Source organism: Antechinus flavipes, chromosome 1, assembly GCF_016432865.1.
Source record: "Antechinus flavipes isolate AdamAnt ecotype Samford, QLD, Australia chromosome 1, AdamAnt_v2, whole genome shotgun sequence".
Lineage (NCBI taxonomy): Eukaryota > Metazoa > Chordata > Mammalia > Dasyuromorphia > Dasyuridae > Antechinus > Antechinus flavipes.
In genome coordinates, this window is record NC_067398.1 from 451,878,955 (window position 1) to 451,896,097 (window position 17,143).

Sequence of the window (17,143 nt, forward strand, 5' to 3'; positions counted from 1 at the left end):
AGTGCAGTAGTGTGCTATACATTAGAGTAAGGCCTGCCTGAGTTGAAAGCCTGCCTCAGTTACTTACTAACTGTGTAATTTTGGGAAAGTCACTTAATTTTCCTCATCTGTAAAATAGAGATTTAAATAGAATTTAGCTCACAGGGTTATTGTGAGGATCAAATAAAATATATATACAGTGCTTTGCAAAATAAAGCGCTATATAAATATTATTATTATTATTTAGATAGATAGGAACTATAAATTTTTAGGGTTAAGTACTAATTTCCTTTACTAGTATTCTTGCTGCAGACTTTTAAAATACTAATTTAACAAAAAGCTGCTTCTTTACTATTTCTCTGAACTCTTTCCTGTTAATTTTTTCCATTAATAAAACATTTTTATTTATCTTTTTTGTACATGTATTCTACTTTATATCACCAGATGCAACAGGGATGTTTCCTATTGCCTAGTCTAGGAAAAAAATGGGGGAGGGGGGGTATAATTTAAAGTTGTACTCAGAGGAAGCTCTCAGGTTCTAGACATTTAGAGCATAGTAAATTCCACTACATCCACATGCTATAATTTGCCTAATACAGAAAAAAGATGGGGGGAATGTCATTTAAAGATATACTCAGAGAAAGCTCTCAGGTTCTAGGCATTTACCAGTGACAATGAGTTTTTTGGTTTTTGTTTTTTCTTTTTGCAAAGATCTTCTCTATCTGAACAGAAACATTTTCTCTTCTTGAACTCATAAGAAAGATGGAGAGTGGCTTCCATTGTTAAGAATTTAGTTCTATAATGCTGAGTGAAATGAGCAGAACCAAGAGATCATTATATACTTCAACAACAGTACTATATGAGGATCAATTCTGATGGATGTAGCCCTCTTCAACAATGAGATGAACCAAATCAGTTCCAATAGAACAGTAATGAACTGAACCAACTAAACCTAGGGAAAGAACTCTGGGCGATGACTATGAACCACTACATAGAATTCCCAATCCCTCTATTTTTGTTCACCTGCATTTTTTATTTCCTTCACAGGTTAATTGTACACTATTTTAAAATCCGATTCTTTTTGTACAGCAAAATAACTGTATGGACATTTATACATATATTGTATTTAACTTATACTTTAACATATTTAACATTTATTGCTCAACCTGCCATCTGGAGTAAGGGGTGAAGGGAAGGAGGGGAAAAATTGGAACAAAAGGTTTTGCAACTGTCAATGCTGAAAAATTACCCATGCATATAGCTTGTAAATAAAAAGCTATAATAATAATAATAAAAAAAAAGAATTTAGTTCTATAACTAGGAATTTGGTCAGCTAGAATCAGGGCACTCTAGATATGCATGATGCTAGTAAACTGAAAACAGGGTAACTGTGAATTGAAGCAACATAAGGAACTGGAAAGCTCTAAAAAGGGAGAAAGGTTAGGAAAAAACACTTATGGAGAATAAGAAATGTGACCTGGGGAATCATAGAAGAAAACAATCAATTTCTGGATAAGAAGGGAATGAACTCTAAAGATTGATGAGTGATCATCTGAAAATAGCAGGTCACCAAGGAGTACAACCAGCATCTTCTCCTAGTCCTATAGATCAGGAGTAAAAGAAAGAGACTTGAAGGGGTACCAAGACCTGGGATAGCTTCAGGAGAAAACTTGCTGGGATGATCTGGAGGAACTCATAATGTGGGCATATTCTTCTGTAGCATAAGTAACCTGTCCCCTGCTAAAGGATATGCAGCTCTTGATCTGATGTAGGAGCTCCTTATTGGTTATTGTAGGGTTGTGTTGAAGATTAGTTGACTGATTCAGGAGCTGCTTACTCTGTGAGTTAGAAGAGATGAAGTTGAAGCAACTCTTGCCTTTTTAGAGACATGTTTTCTCTCCTTTGGATTTTCGACAGAGCTCTTTGGAGGAGGACCCCTGGGCTTTGGGTCATACTAGGCTTTTACCATATGGCCTAGTCTGTTTTTAAAAGTTTTGTTTTTTTCAGTATTTTTTTTATGTCTCCTTTACCAAGCTATTGACTTGTTTTTCATGATTTTCTTGCAACTTTCTCATTTTTCTTCCCAATATTTTCTCTACCTCTCTCACTTGATTTTCAAGATACTTTTTGAGTTTTTTCATGGCTTAAGACCAATTCATATTTTTCTTGGAGTCTGTAGATGTAGGAGTTTGACTTTGTTATCTTCTGAGTGTGTTTTAATTTTTCCATGTCTCCATAGTAATTTTCTATGGTCAGAATTTTTTTTTCCTGTTGTTTGCTCATTTCCCCAACCTATTACTTGACTTTTAACTACTCATTAAAGTAAGGCTTTGCTTTCAGAGTGGAGGGCCTACTGTCCCAAGCTTCAAGGGTTTTGTGCATCTGTTTTTAGAAAAATATATCTAGAGACCTATAAGTTTTCAGTTCTTCCAAGGTATATTATCCAAAGTATGTTTACTAGTCTCCTAGTCTATGCTCTGATCTATGATCCCCACATGCACTCTTTTTTGCCCTGGAATTGTGAAGAGGTTCACTGATCAATTCTGTGGCTATAATTTCTTTCTTTCTTTCTTTTTTAATTAAAGCTTTTATTTTCAAAACATATGCATGGATAATTTTTCAGGTTTTTTTTTTCTTTTTTTTTAATAGCTTTTTATTTACAAGTTATATGCATGGGTAATTTTACAGCATTGACAATTGCCAAACCTTTTGTTCCAATTTTTTCCCTCCTTCCCCCCGCCCCCTCCCCTAGATGGCAAGATGACCAATACATGTTAAATATGTTAAAGTATAAATTAAATACAAAATAAGTATGCATGACCAAACCGTTATTTTGCTGTACAAAAAGAATCGGACTCTGAAATATTGTACAATTAGCCTGTGAAGAAAATTAAAAATGCAGGCAGGCAAAGATATAAGGATTGGGAATTCAATGTAATGGTTCTTAGTCATCTCCCAGAGTTCTTTCACTGGTGTAGCTGGTGCAGTTCATTATTGCTCTATTGGAAATGATATGCATCTCATTGCTGAAGATGGCCACGTTCATCAGAATTGATCATCATATAGTATTGTTGTTGAAGTTTATAATGATCTCCTGGTCCTGCTCATTTCACTCAGCATCAGTTCGTGTCTCTCCAGGCCTTTCTGAAATCATCCTGTTGGTCATTTCTTAACGAACAATAATATTCCATAGTATTCATATACCACAATTTATTCAGCCATTCTCCAATTGATGGGCATCTACTCAGTTTCCAGTTTGTGGCCACTACAAACAGGGCTGCCACAAACATTTTGGCACATATAGGTCCCTTTCCCTTCTTTAGTATCTCTTTGGGGTATAAGCCCAGTAGAAACACTGCGGGGTCAAAGGTATGCACAGTTTGATAACTTTTTGAGCATAGTTCCAAATTGCTCTCCAGACTGGTTGGATGTATTCACAATTCCACCAACAATGTATCAGTGTCCCTGTTTTCCCACATCCACTCCAACATTCTGCATTATCTTTCCCTATCATTCTAGCCAATCTGACAGGTGTGTAGTGGTATCTCAGAGTTGCCTTAATTTGCATTTCTCTGATTAATAAGACTTGGAGCATCTTTTCATATGGCTATAAATAGTTTCAGTTTGTCTGAGAACTGTCTGTTCATATCCTTTGACCATTTATCAATTGGAGAATGGCTTGATTTCTTATAAATTAGAGTCAATTCTCCATATATTTTGGAAATGAGGCCTTTCATGGATAATTTTTCAACACTGACCCTCACGAAACCTTGTGTTCCAAATTTTCCCCTCTTTCCCCCGCCCCCTCCTCTAGATGGCAAGTAATCTAATATATATTAAAGATGTTAAAAAAAAAAAAAATATATATATATATATATACATATTTATATAATTATCTTGCTGCACAAGAAAAATCAGATCAAAAAGGGGAAAAATGAGAAAACAAAATACAAGCAAACAACAGCAAAAAGAGTGAAAATGCTATGTTTTGGTCCATACTCAGTCCCCATAGTCCTCTCTCTGGGTGTAGATAGCTCTCTTCATCACAAGATCATTAGAACTGGCTTCAATCATTTAATTGTTGGAAAGAGTCATGTCCATCAGAATTGATCATCTCATAACTTTGTTGTATAATGATCTCCTGGCTCTGTTCATTTCATTTAGCTTCAGTTTATGTAAGTCTCTCCAGGCCTCTCTAAAATCATATTCCTGGTCATTTCTTGCAGAACAATAATATTCCATAACATTCATATACCATAATTTATTTAGCCATTCTCCAACTGATGGGCATCCACTCAGTTTCCAGTTTCTTGCCATTACAAAAAAAGCTGCCACAAACATTTTTGCACATGTGGGTCCCAAGGGAAACTTTTTTGTTACCTTCTCAGAGAAAGATGAGTGGTTATGTTCCTATTGTTTAATGATGGTGAAACTTGTTTTTAAAACAAACCATTCCAGTTTTAAGTAAATTCCCTTTGGCTTTGCTTTACTATATATGTATCATAATAGGGGATTTTGTTTACTTACTTTCTCAATTGGATGGGAAGGGAAAAGGAGGAAAGAGAAGGAAAGAAGTTGGATCTTTAAAAAAAATTTTAAAAATCCTCAAATCTCTAGACATCTTCTGGACAATCTTTTTGACCTGTTTCATGTCTTCTCATGATTGCTTTTTTTTTTCCATTTTATTGTTGAATGTTTGGAAGTCATTTGTGTCAATTTCATTTTTGGTGGATATATGCCCACCATTCCCTTCATTTTCAATGGGGAGACCTACAGGATTAGCAGAGATAAGAGTTTCAGAGAGAGAGAAAAAGGAAGGGAGGAAGGGAGGGAGAGAGAGAGAGAGAAAGAGAGGGAGAAAAGGGAGAGAAGGAGAGAGAGGAGGGAGGGAAGAGAGAGGGAGGAAGGGATCTAATTGGTATTAGAGCTCAAAAGAAAGATTGAGGCTGAGTATAGAGATCTGAGAATCATCTGCAGAGATGATAATGGAACCCATGGGAACTGATGAGATCAATAAGTGATATATTATTGTTCTTCCTTCATTTTTGAAAAAGACCAATGCTAATATGACTGATGTTTTGGTTAGTGTGTGAATTGGATTTAAGTGAGGCAAAATTATGTAAAGTTATTAAACTCATTCTATTTTTGTGAGTCATTTTAAGTCTAGCGGCAGGAAAAAAGTCAAGATGTCTGATACAGTAGAAGGAAAAAAGAGGAGAGGGATTGGGGAGAGCTTTAGAAGACACCATGATTAGTGGGTATGAGCTGGAGGATGATTCAATAAAGAAGACTGAGGAGATAGATGGAAGGAGAAAGAGGAGAGAGTAGGAGAATAATATAAAAACATGGGAAGGAGAGATTAACGAGGTAGAGAATGTGCTCAATAGTGTCAAACGCTGCATAGAAATAAAAAAAGATTAAGATTCAGATCCTATCCAAGTTGGCAATTAGATAATGGTAACTATAGATAAGGCAGTTTCAGTTAAATAATGAGGTCAAAAGCCACATTGCAGAAGGCTGAGAAGAGATTGAAAGAGGAGAGTAAGTGAAAACAGTCTAGAAAGCTAAAGAAATTTATCAGACAAGGGGAGGATAGATAGAGGGTGACAGTGAGTGGGGGAATGGTTAGATCAAGTCAGGGTTTTTTTCAAGATGAAAAGAGATGACATATTTGTAAGAAGTGGGGAAAGAATCGGGGAAAAAAAGAGGCAGATTTAGTCTAAATATAAAGAAAAAATTGCTAGCTGTCAGAGCTCCTAAAAGTTCAATTAATGGGCTACCCAGAGATAGTGGGTCTTTCCTCTCTATACATCGGGTCTTCAAGTAAAGATGGCTGGACACTTGTTGGGGATGTTGTAAAATGGATTTTTGTTCAAGTATGAATTTGACTAGATGGTGTCTGAAGTCCTGTTTTCAAAATATAATTTAATAGGGAAGCTTCTAGGAGATAACCCAGTTCTTTAAAGTTTGTTCAAAATTAGATTATTGAAAGGATATAACAGTTTTCTCTCTTAAATTTTCTTAAAACTTTCAGTATAACATTATTGTTATTATCATGACTTTTACAAAACAGTTAAGAAAGTAATAAATTCTAAGATGAACAGAAGAATGTATTCTTTTCAACTTTTAGTTTTCCACATGTTCTTTCTGAGGTATAAAATTATTGGAATGCATACAGGTCTGTATATTATTATCACTTATTTTTGGTAAGGCAAATTGTTTTTTTTTGTTTGTTTTTTTAGCTTTATTTATTTTTTTAAATTTTATTTTATTTAATAATAACTTTGTATTGACAGAATCCATGCCAGGGTAATTTTTTACAACATTATCCCTTGCACTCGCTTATGTTTCGTTTTTTCCCCTCCCTCCCTCCACCCCCCCCCCCCCAAGATGGCAAGCAGTCCTATATATGTTAAATATGTTGCAGTATATCCTAGATATAATACATATTTGCAGAACCAAACAGTTCTCCTGTTGCACAGGGAGAATTGGATTCAGAAGGTAAAAATAACTCGGGAAGAAAATCAAAATTGCAAATAGTTCACATTCGTTTCCCAGTGTTCCTTCTTTGGATGTAGCTGTTTCTGTCCATCATTTATCCATTGAAACTCAGTTAGGTCTCTTTGTCATAGAAATCCACTTCCATCAGAATACATCCTCATACAATATCGTTGTTGAAGTGTATAATGATCTCCTGGTTCTGCTCATCTCACTTAGCATCAGTCCATGTAGGTCTCTCCAAGCCTCTCTGTATTCATCCTGTTGGTCATTTCTTACAGAACAATAATATTCCATAACATTCATATACCACAATTGATGGGCATCCATTCATTTTCCAGTTTCTAGCCACTACAGACAGGGCTGCTACAAACATTTTGGCACACATAGGTCCCTTTCCTTTTTTTAGTATCTCTTTGGGGTATAAGCCCAATAGAAACACTGCTGGATCAAAGGGTATGCACAGTTTGATAACTTTTTGGGCATAATTCCAGATTGCTCTTCAGAATGGTTGGATTTGTTCACAACTCCACCAACAATGCATCAGTGTCCCCGTTTTCCCGCATCCCCTCCAACATTCATCATTATTTTTTCCTGTCATGGTAAGGCAAATTGTTAAGTACCTAGGGTCATACAGCTAGCAAGAACTCAGATCTTTCTGAATTCTGAATCCTGACTACAGAACTGGTACTCTTAATCATTAAACCATCTAGTTGCTCCTGGTGTGCTGTACTTTATTGAAAAATATGTGATCAGATATTGTATGGCCAGCACATCTAACTGGCTCAGTGTGTAGAGTGTTGAACCTAGAGTCAGGAAGATGCATCTTCCTGAGTTTAACTTTGGTCTCAGACACTTACTAGCTGTGTGACCCTGGACAAATCACTTACCTGTGTGCCTCAGTTTCTCATTTGTAAAATAATCTGGGGAGAGAAATGGCAAATCACTCTAGCATGTTTGCCAAGAAAACTACAAATAGACTCATGAAGAATGGGACAAGACCAAACAAGTATAGTGGTTACCCCCATAACTTATTTTCTGGAGAAACATTTTAGTGTCAGAGGATCTGTACTTAAATTCTGGCTTTGCTACTTTTCTACTTGTATGACTTTGAACAAGCCATTACATTTCTCTGGTTTCTTTCCTCATATATTAAATGAAAGTGTTGAATTAGATGAATTCTGAGGTCCTTTCCAGGGCCTATACCTATGAAGCTATGATTCTAGAATCTCATGATTGCCCCTCCTCCTTTTATTTTAAAAATATTTAATACCTTCCCTTTTTATATTGACTTTATTTCTTATTTTTTAATTAAATTTTTTTTATTAAAGCCTTTTATTTTCAAAACATATGCATGGATAATTTTTCAACATTGATCCTTGCAAAACCTTGTGTTCCAAATTTTCACCTCTTTCCCCCACTTTCCCCTAGATAGCAAGTAATCCAATATATGTTATATTAAACATATTAAATATATGTTAAATCCAACATATGCATATATATTTATACAATTATCTTGCTGCACAAGAAAAATCAGATACTGTGGTTCACACTCAGTTTCCATAGTTTTCTCTCTGGGTATAGATGACTCTCTTCATCACAAGATCATTGGAACTAACTTCAATCATCTTATTGTTGGAAATTGACTTTATTTCTTAATACAATCTCTCCTGCCTCTCAGAGAGTTCTCTTATTACAAAAACTAGATTAAAAGCAAAGCTTAATCAACATGTTAAACAAGGTTGACATCGTATATAACATTCCTGAGTCTCTTTATAGAAATTTTTATTCTTATATTTTTTTCTTGGGAGTTGGGAACAAGCTTCCTCATTATAATTACATAGCATTCAGTTTTGATTTTGTTGTTCTTTTGATTGACATTATTGAAATCAGTTTTCCTAGTTCTTTCTTCACTTTGCATCAGTTTATATCATTCATTCCATTCTCCTCTGTATTCTTCATACACACAATACTTAGCAAAATCTTCAATGCTTTTTTAGCACAATGCCTGGAAAATAGTGGTGCTTAATTAATTGCTTTGTTTTAATTATGCTTTTAAAATTTTATTTAATTGTGCTTTAATTGTACTGACAACATTCATTGTTTTTTTATAGATTAATATTCCAGTTGATGGAGAGTATTTGACCCATTATATCTAACTTGGAATATATTAAGTTTGTCTAAAACAAACAACTGTTAATTTAAGTATGACTAATACTCTGTGATGGCAAAGATCAAAAAGAAAATACTACTATTATATATAATACTCTTAGCTTATCAAATGCTTTCCTTGTGAAAAACCTATAAAATAGGAAATATAACCTAAGTACTCCCATTTTATAGTTGACAAAACTGAGCTTCAGAGAGGCTGACTGATTTGCTCAAAGGCCTAAGGATCCATACTCTAATTTGGAATTTTCTTTCTTTGTACTAGGTCTTTCCCCTAAATTGATATTAAGTAGCTTACAACATGATAGCAACATTACATTTCATCTTTAATTGTTTCTCTGTAAGGTTACATTTTTAAAATGACTATCATGTCAGTAGGTGTCATGACATATCATGAAGATGGTTTATCTAGTGGTTATTTCTAAAGAGAAATCCTTTACCCACTGGGATTGATGCTTATTAACCTTGACCTAATTGTGGTCTTGGACTACCATTCATTTATTATTTATCTTCATACCCTCTAACCTGGTTCTCTATCTATTTTAACCCAACAAGACAGCCCTAAGGGCTCTTTTAAGCCAGCCTCAAAAACAGGCAGCCTTCCAGATGGCTGTGGGCCCTAAACTCTATCTCTGTAGCAGGATGACTTTACTTGTACGGGAGCCAGAAATAGAATTCACAGGGCAAATGAAAACCTGGGGTTTTTTTTGGATTTTGACAGAAAGTATAGCCTCAAGCTACAGAAATGAAGTTTTAATGAAGCTACTTAAAGCCTCAGCCAGTGCCCTAGAGAGGTATTTTAGGAATAGGGCACTATACTAGTTCCCTATAATCATTCCTGCTTGGGACTATTTTATTTGCCAGGCAGTTCCTAATTAATGACACCATTTTCCATAATAAAGTTGTTGTTGTTGTTGTTTTAAGGACCTCTGCCTACTTGTAGTTTAAATGATGTAGCTGCAGCTATTAGAATAATGGAAGTAAAACTTCAGTTATTAGGATTATCTTATTATTAGTCCAGATGTGGCATCCTTATTCCCCTGCCTCTGGGTCATTCTTCCTTCTTTTTTTAAGTTTTACTACCTGACTTAATCTTCTTTTCAGACCTAGGCCATGCCCTTGCACATAGGAACTTTAGTATGCATTCTTCTCACACCTTAGTCTCTGTCTTTTCAGTTGTAGTGTCTCAGAACTTCACTTTATCTCAGCGGGCATTTAGTAGGTGCTTAATAAATGCTTGTTGATTTGACTCAATCTCAATCTTCCCAGGTTTAGATCTTCCCATTTCCCACAATGGTGCTCTCTATCTTAAATGTTAAAATTTCCAATTATATAACCTCTCAGTGTTTTCTCTTTCCCCTACTACACTTCTAAATCTATTCTTTGTCCTCATTGTGAGCTGTAACTCCCTTCCTTTTTTTGTTCTCTCAATCTATACTTCTGCTCTGACTTCACCTTTTTTCCTTCACAATATTTACCCTATAGTTGAACATCATCTGTATGATGAATCCTTTGCCTCCTTAGTCTATCAGAACTCTTGTCAAACTCTAATCTTCCATTACTTTCACCATCCATTTTGTCTTCTTTCATGTGCTGCTAAATGCTGAAGAAAATCACACACGATGTCTTAAATGGATCTGCTTCAAATTTGTTATCTAATTTCAAATGGGTCTTCATTGCTATATATTATAATCTTTTTGTTTTTCCTCGATCAATTCTCTATCACACTTTCCACAGCTACTATTACAATCACCTCTCCTTTTTTTCTGCTAAGGATCCCTGTACCATTCCCTGACTCCTTTTTCTCAGCAGAGCTTATTTCCTACTTCACTAATATAATTGAATTTTGAGATGAACTCCTGCAGATAGGGAGAAGTGTGCACAATTTGGCTACTTCCAGCCACATGACAACTCAACACTGAAGGATGTCAGGCATGTCTTTTGAAATGAAGAAGAGATTCCTTCTTTGGCTCCTGAGCTTGAGGAGCAATTACCAGAAGCAGGATTAGGAAAGATTGTTAATGGTTGTAGTAGCAATGGATATAGTATAATGCAGTTTGAATAAGGAGAGAGAGAGAGAGAGAGAGAGAGAGAGAGAGAGAGAGAGAAGAGAGAGAGAGAGAGAGAGAGAGAGAGGAAAAGAAAGGAAAGGAAAAGAGAGGAGAGGAGAGGAGAGGAGATGAGGAGAGGAGGAGAGGAGAGAGGAGAGGAGAGGAGAGGAGAATGTCAGTTTGGACAGGTCTGTAGAGAGTGAGAGGAACACTCAGGTCATCGTAGCCTATTGGATTATAATCAAATATTTTGGGGGATTGCAATCGTCTCTGCTTTCAGCCAACAGTATGGGACTAGTAGTTGCTGACACCCTCCATTTTGGAAAAAAGCAAACAACATAACTGTAGATTATTATAGTCTCCTCTTCCTTTTTACTTGTAAAGTGGCAGAATCTGAATCTAAAACCTATTCTGTTCTCGGAAACTACTTATCTAATTTCTATTTGAATTTCTTTGAGAATAGTTTGAATTTTACTTTCTAACTTGATAAAGTTCTTCAACTTAATTGCTTTTGATCTACAAATTGCCTTATTTGTGAATAGGAGCTAAAGCTAAAGGAATGGTAAGTGAATGTTGGTATAATGAGTCCAGAAAGGTGTAAGTAGTCCAGAAAGTTAAGTTAAGAAAAACCTGGCAGGTTTTCTGGGGCCTGAATCAAATTGAGAGAGAAAATGTTATGATTTTAATTTATTAGTGATTTTTAGAATCGATTTCTCAATTAGTAGAACTAAACAGGATTGGAATTTTTCTTCTTTTGCCTAGGCTAAAAATAAGTCAACGCATAATTTTGCTAAATTGATAAACCTGGTTTATTAGGATAAATGACTTCATTCATTCCTTCCACCCTCTTTTTTTGTGCATACAAAGAGAAAACTCTGCAGGGAAGGAATTGAGAATAATTAGTAGGGAGAGAAACTGCCTGGTGGAAGGAGAAAAAGTGGTCGGAACTGACCAACTTTGCCAAATTCTAAAGGCAGAGATCTGAGGAAGGAGTATCTTTTCCCTTTTTATTCACTTTCTACCTCAAAGGCATACCCTACTAAGAAAAGATAGCCATCAGCTATGAGCACATTTTTAAAGCCTTATGTATTTTAGCCTATCCTTATTTATTATAGTTTCCAAGGAGAAGACAGGCCTTTTCCTTGAGTTGATTCTTTTTTTCCTTATATTCTTGACCCTATTCTTTCCCATTTCTTCTGGGAGCTTATATCTTCAATTTCTCTATGTGTTTCCCTTCTTCCCTTCTTCAATTTCCCCAGCTCTCTCTTCAATTTCTTTTTATCTACTTGTTCTATTTTCAGAGCCCACAAACCTACCTAAGTCTCTTTCAATCTTTATGAATCTTTGATTTGATCCTTTCTTCTCTTTGAGCCATCACAATATAGCTCTTCTTCCTTTTCATTTTGCCTCCATTTCACACCTTTCAATCACAAATCTTTGAATCTGACTTTGGACTCTATCACTTTCTGAACCTGCTTTCCCCAAGATTATCACAGCTTTTTGATCTGTTAAATCCATTGCCCTTTCCTTAATTCTTATCTGCTTGCTATTATTTTGGCTTTTAATATTGTTGCCACCTTCTCTTGAGGATGAGTACTCCCTCATCCCTTTACTTCTTTGGAATTGATCTCTACTTCTCCTATCTGTCTGATCATTGCTTTTTGATCATTTTTGTTGAATCAGCATCCATTTCCTCCCCATAACTCATGGTGTGGACCAAAGCTTTGTTTTGGGCACTCTCTCTATACTTTTTCTTGGACATTTAATCTACTGCCAAAGCTTCAATGATCATTTTGGTCAATTATCATTTAATTTCTATACTTACATATTAGTTCATCACATTTCATCGTTCTCTTGCTCTAATATCCTATTATTAACCCAAACTTACCATGTCAAAACCAGAAATGACTTCTCTATTTCTACTGAATGCACTATCAACCTATGTATCCAGTTTTCATAACCATGAATCATCTTTAAGTGATTTTTTTGTTCTTTCACCTACCATATTTAATCAGTTGCCAAAATCTTGTAGAATAAAAATTTATAACATCTTTCACAACTTTCGGCTATTCACATAATCACCCTAATTGAGGACTCTTTCCATTTCTTGGCAGAGTACCCAAGAACGTCTTAATTTGTGCTTATGCTATACACAATTGCCAAATTAATATTCCTATCCCACAGGCCTTATCTGCTACTTTCTTGCTCAAAAAAGTTTTAATGGCTCCTTATTTCTTCTAAGATAAAATTTAAACTTTCAATTTACCATTAAATTCCATTCCATTACCTGTATGCGCCAAAACGTTTGTAGCAGCCCTGTTTGTAGTGGCTAGAAACTGGAAAATGAATGGATGCCCATCAATTGGAGAATGGCTGGGTAAATTGTGGTATATGAATGTTATGGAATATTATTGCTCTGTAAGGAATGACCAGCAGGATGAATACAGAGAGGCTTGGAGAGACCTACATGGACTGATGCTAAGTGAGATGAGCAGAACCAGGAGATCATTATACACTTCGACAACGATATTATATGAGGATGTATTCTGATGGAAGTGGATTTCTCTGACAAAGAGACTTAACTGAGTTACATTGGAGAAATGATGGACAGAAACTACACCCAAAGAAGGAATACTGGGAAATGAATGTGAACTATTTGATTTTTGATTTTCTTCCCGAGTTATTTTTACCTTCTGAATCCAATTCTCCCTGTGCAGCGGGAGAACTGTTCGGTTCTGCAAATATGTATTGTATCTAGGATATACTGCAACATATTTAACATATATAGGACTGCTTGCCATCTGGGGGGGGGGGAGGAGGGAGGGAGGGGAAAAAACGAAACATAAGTGATTGCAAGGGATAATGCTGTGTAAAAATTATCCTGGCATGGATTCTGTCAATACAAAGTTATTATTAAATAAAATTTAAAAAAAATTCCATTCCATTATGGTTTTCACCTACCTTTCCAACCTTACTACACATTTCTCTTTTTTGTGCATTCTTTGCTCTAGTCAAATAGTCTCACTCTTTATTTCTTGAACTTGAAATCAGAGATTGTGTGCAATATCCTGATGGTACCAGTAATGGATGCAATTTACCTTGCCAATCAATCTTTGCTTTCTTCTCTTCCTCCTCAAATTATTTTGTATTACTTCTCTGTATATATGTAGTATGTATCTCAGAAAAAGACAATCTTCTTGGTGGCAGATATGTACTTTTTTTTTGTCTATACTGTTAATATATCTAGTTATTTACATTTCCCCCATTAGTATGTCAGCTTTTTTGAGGTCAGGAGAAGCTTTTATGCTTGCTTTTCTTTGTTTTTAGCAAGACTTAGCACAGTGCCTGGTACAGTGTAACCACTTAATAAATGCTTGTGGATTCATTGATTGAAATATCCAGATTTCTTTTTAAATTCACTGTGCACAGAGAGTCCAGCCTGAGCAGTCAGAGTGAGAACTGGACTCTTGTGGCTGATTTCACCCACCACAGCCATGTTGTTTCCTTGTCATCAATGGCTGTAAATAACCAGTTTGTTGTCACTGGAGGCAAAGATGAAACAATTCACACCTATAACATGAAAAAAAAAGGTAGAACAAGAAACACTATTCATCATCATAATGGCATAATTATTGTTGTGGTTGTTTGCTAGCTTTTTTTTTTCCTTTCTCACCCCCCCTCCCCGATCTGATTTTTCTTGTGCAGCATGATAAATGTGGAAATATATTTAAAAGCATTGCATATGTTTAACCTATATTGGATTACTTGCTCTTTAGAGGAGGTGGAAGTTGGGAAGGGAAGGAGAAAATTTTGGAACACAAGGTTTTGCAAGAATGAATATTGAAAACTATCTTTGCACATATTTTGAAAAATAAAAAGCTATTATTTTTTGAATGGCACAATAAATTGCCTGAAATTCTTTGGTAATGGGCACTTAATTAGTAAAAGAGAAGATGGACTAATTTGTGTTTGAGATGCAAAGAGATGGAACTGTTTGAAGTCTATTAAAACACAAAAGAGACTTGTGACTTCTCTTTCTGTTCATCCATCTGGCAAATTAGCACGATCAGTAGGAAGAGACAAGACATTACAAACATGGAACCTTATTGAAGGAAGATCAACATTCATAAAAACAAACAAACAAAAATGGTCACATATTTAAATGGTCCCCCGTATGTATGTAGTTGAAGTATGTAGTTGTTAAAATAAACAAGAGGACATCTACCAACTTGAAACTGCATCCATTACTGGTACCATCACTGCTAGGAAAAGAATTTTTTCTGTTACATTTATTTCAGATTTCATACTTGTGGCTAAAGATGAAGAAATTATAAGGTTGTTTGACTGTGATTCAATAAAATGTCTCTGTGAATTTAAAGCTCATCAAAACAGTATTAAAGTCACTTGCGTCTTTGAAGTCGTAGAGTATCATGTTATTGTTATAGTGTCAAGTGATGGCTTCATCAAAATGTGGAAACACAATCCAAGTAAGAAAATTTTTCCATCTTTACTATGCGAAGTAAATTCTACAGCCAGACATACCTGAATATCAGAGATCAGCTTCTTACAGCTGTAACCCTTTCTGTAAACAAAGAAAAACAAGAGTTCAAAACTAGCCCTCCCAAATCTAATAATTAAGCAGGAAAGCAGCAACAATCCAAGAAATTTGGTTGGACTAAGGATAATAAAAACAAACACCAAGAAAAGCAGAATATGTAGTGTCAGTCAAGAAAAGAAAATTGGAAGGTATACTAGAAAAGAAGAGGGAAAAGTAAAAATCATGAATATATCTTTCAAAATTCAAAAAAAAATTCAGATGTTCTATCTTATAGAACTCTGTACTCATTAAATGCTTAATAAATTTGCTCTCAAGGCAGTTTGTGATTACATTAAAAAAAATTATATTGAACTAATACTCTACTAAATTCACCGGTAGAAAGTATTGCATTCCGCTCCTCTTCATCCCCACCTCCTTACTTTAGTCAGAATTCAGTTAATTCTACCTCAGGCAAACTCTTTTTCACTTGTACATATACATCCTTATAATCCCTACCTCAAATTCTAAGGAAAATCTAGCTACCTCAGGGGAAAAATAAAACAAGGAAAACCGTCTCTTACTCCCACCTCTTTTCTGCCTTCTATTTATGGGCCAAAGAAATGTTATTAACCGGAGATTTAGGCAGTCCCAGAATCTCTGAGTTAGAAGAGAGGATTTAGCCTAACACATGTTTGGAGTGTATATATAGGATATTAAATATGAAAAGGAATACACTTCGGAATAGTGGTAATTGTTAAAAGTTTCTCCTTATATTGAACTAAATAGGCCTTCCTATAACCCCAACCCATTGCTCATAGCTTTGCTGAATGGGGCCAAAAAGAGTAAGTCTAGCCTCTTCATTATATTATAGACCTTCACTATAAGACTATTTATCTTGTCTGTACTAAATCTTCTCTTCTCCATGTTTAAAATAACATTTCATAAAATTTCAAGATTGTAAGGGACCTTGGTAGTCATATAGCCCAATTCGTGTTTGAAAAAGAATTCCCTTCTACCACATGCCCAAGGAGTAGTCTCATCTAGCTTGACAATCTGTGGGGTGTAAGTGTGTGTGTGTGTGTGTGTGTGTGTGTGTGTGTGTGTGTGTGTGTGTATGTAGGTGGTAGTGGTGGTGTGAATGACCTTCTGTTTTCCTGGACTGTGAATTCTACTTTGTGTTGTTTTTCTTGTACTGGTTAGGATTTTTTCCTAAAATTACATCAATCTTCATCTACATTTTAGCAACAATCATAGACCACTACTACTTTTGCCTTTTGGGGGCAGGCCTAAAAGTAGAATCCCTTTTCCATTATAATAGCCCTTCAAATAGTTAAAGACAATTATAAAACACTTTGAATAATTGAAGCTGGAATCCAGTCAATTCATTTTACAAATGAAGGAACTGAAACCCAGATGCAGATTTTGAGTGATTTGCCAGTCTTGAATAAACTATTCAGACTGGTGCTCCTAGTACAATATTATCAAGGAAAAGGAACATCCTAAGTTTTGAAATAAGATAGAATATCGTTAAATTGTTGTGTGGGGTGGGAGAGAGAGAAAATAAATGCTTGTTAAATTGGGAATATTTCCATCCTATAGCCTTGAAATATTAAAAAAAAGAACATTGGCTACCAACCTTGAATGAATGTTCTTAACTGTGCCACCCAAGTCTCCAGGTTTCTATTATAGTCTTCTCCTCAGTGTCTTAACATAATATGGCCTTATTAATTATTGAATTGAATTCCTCCTCCTCTGATTAAGCCTAAATTATCTGTATTTAAAAAAATAAAACAAAATTCACTTTTGGCTGTGTCTATTCTCCTGATCAATAATTATATCTGTTATCTCATTTAATCCTCACAACACTGAGAGCTTCATGCTATTCTCATTTTACAGATGAAACTGAGGC

At 35.3% G+C, this 17,143-nt stretch overlaps 1 protein-coding gene and 1 pseudogene across 2 annotated transcripts in view; both read left to right on the forward strand.

The window, feature by feature from the left end:
* SLCO5A1 (solute carrier organic anion transporter family member 5A1) overlaps positions 1 to 17,143 on the forward strand; it is a 395,082-nt gene that overhangs the window by 60,432 nt on the left and 317,507 nt on the right. The window lies entirely within an intron of this gene.
* Positions 11,279 to 15,457, forward strand: LOC127543787 (p21-activated protein kinase-interacting protein 1-like; annotated as a pseudogene).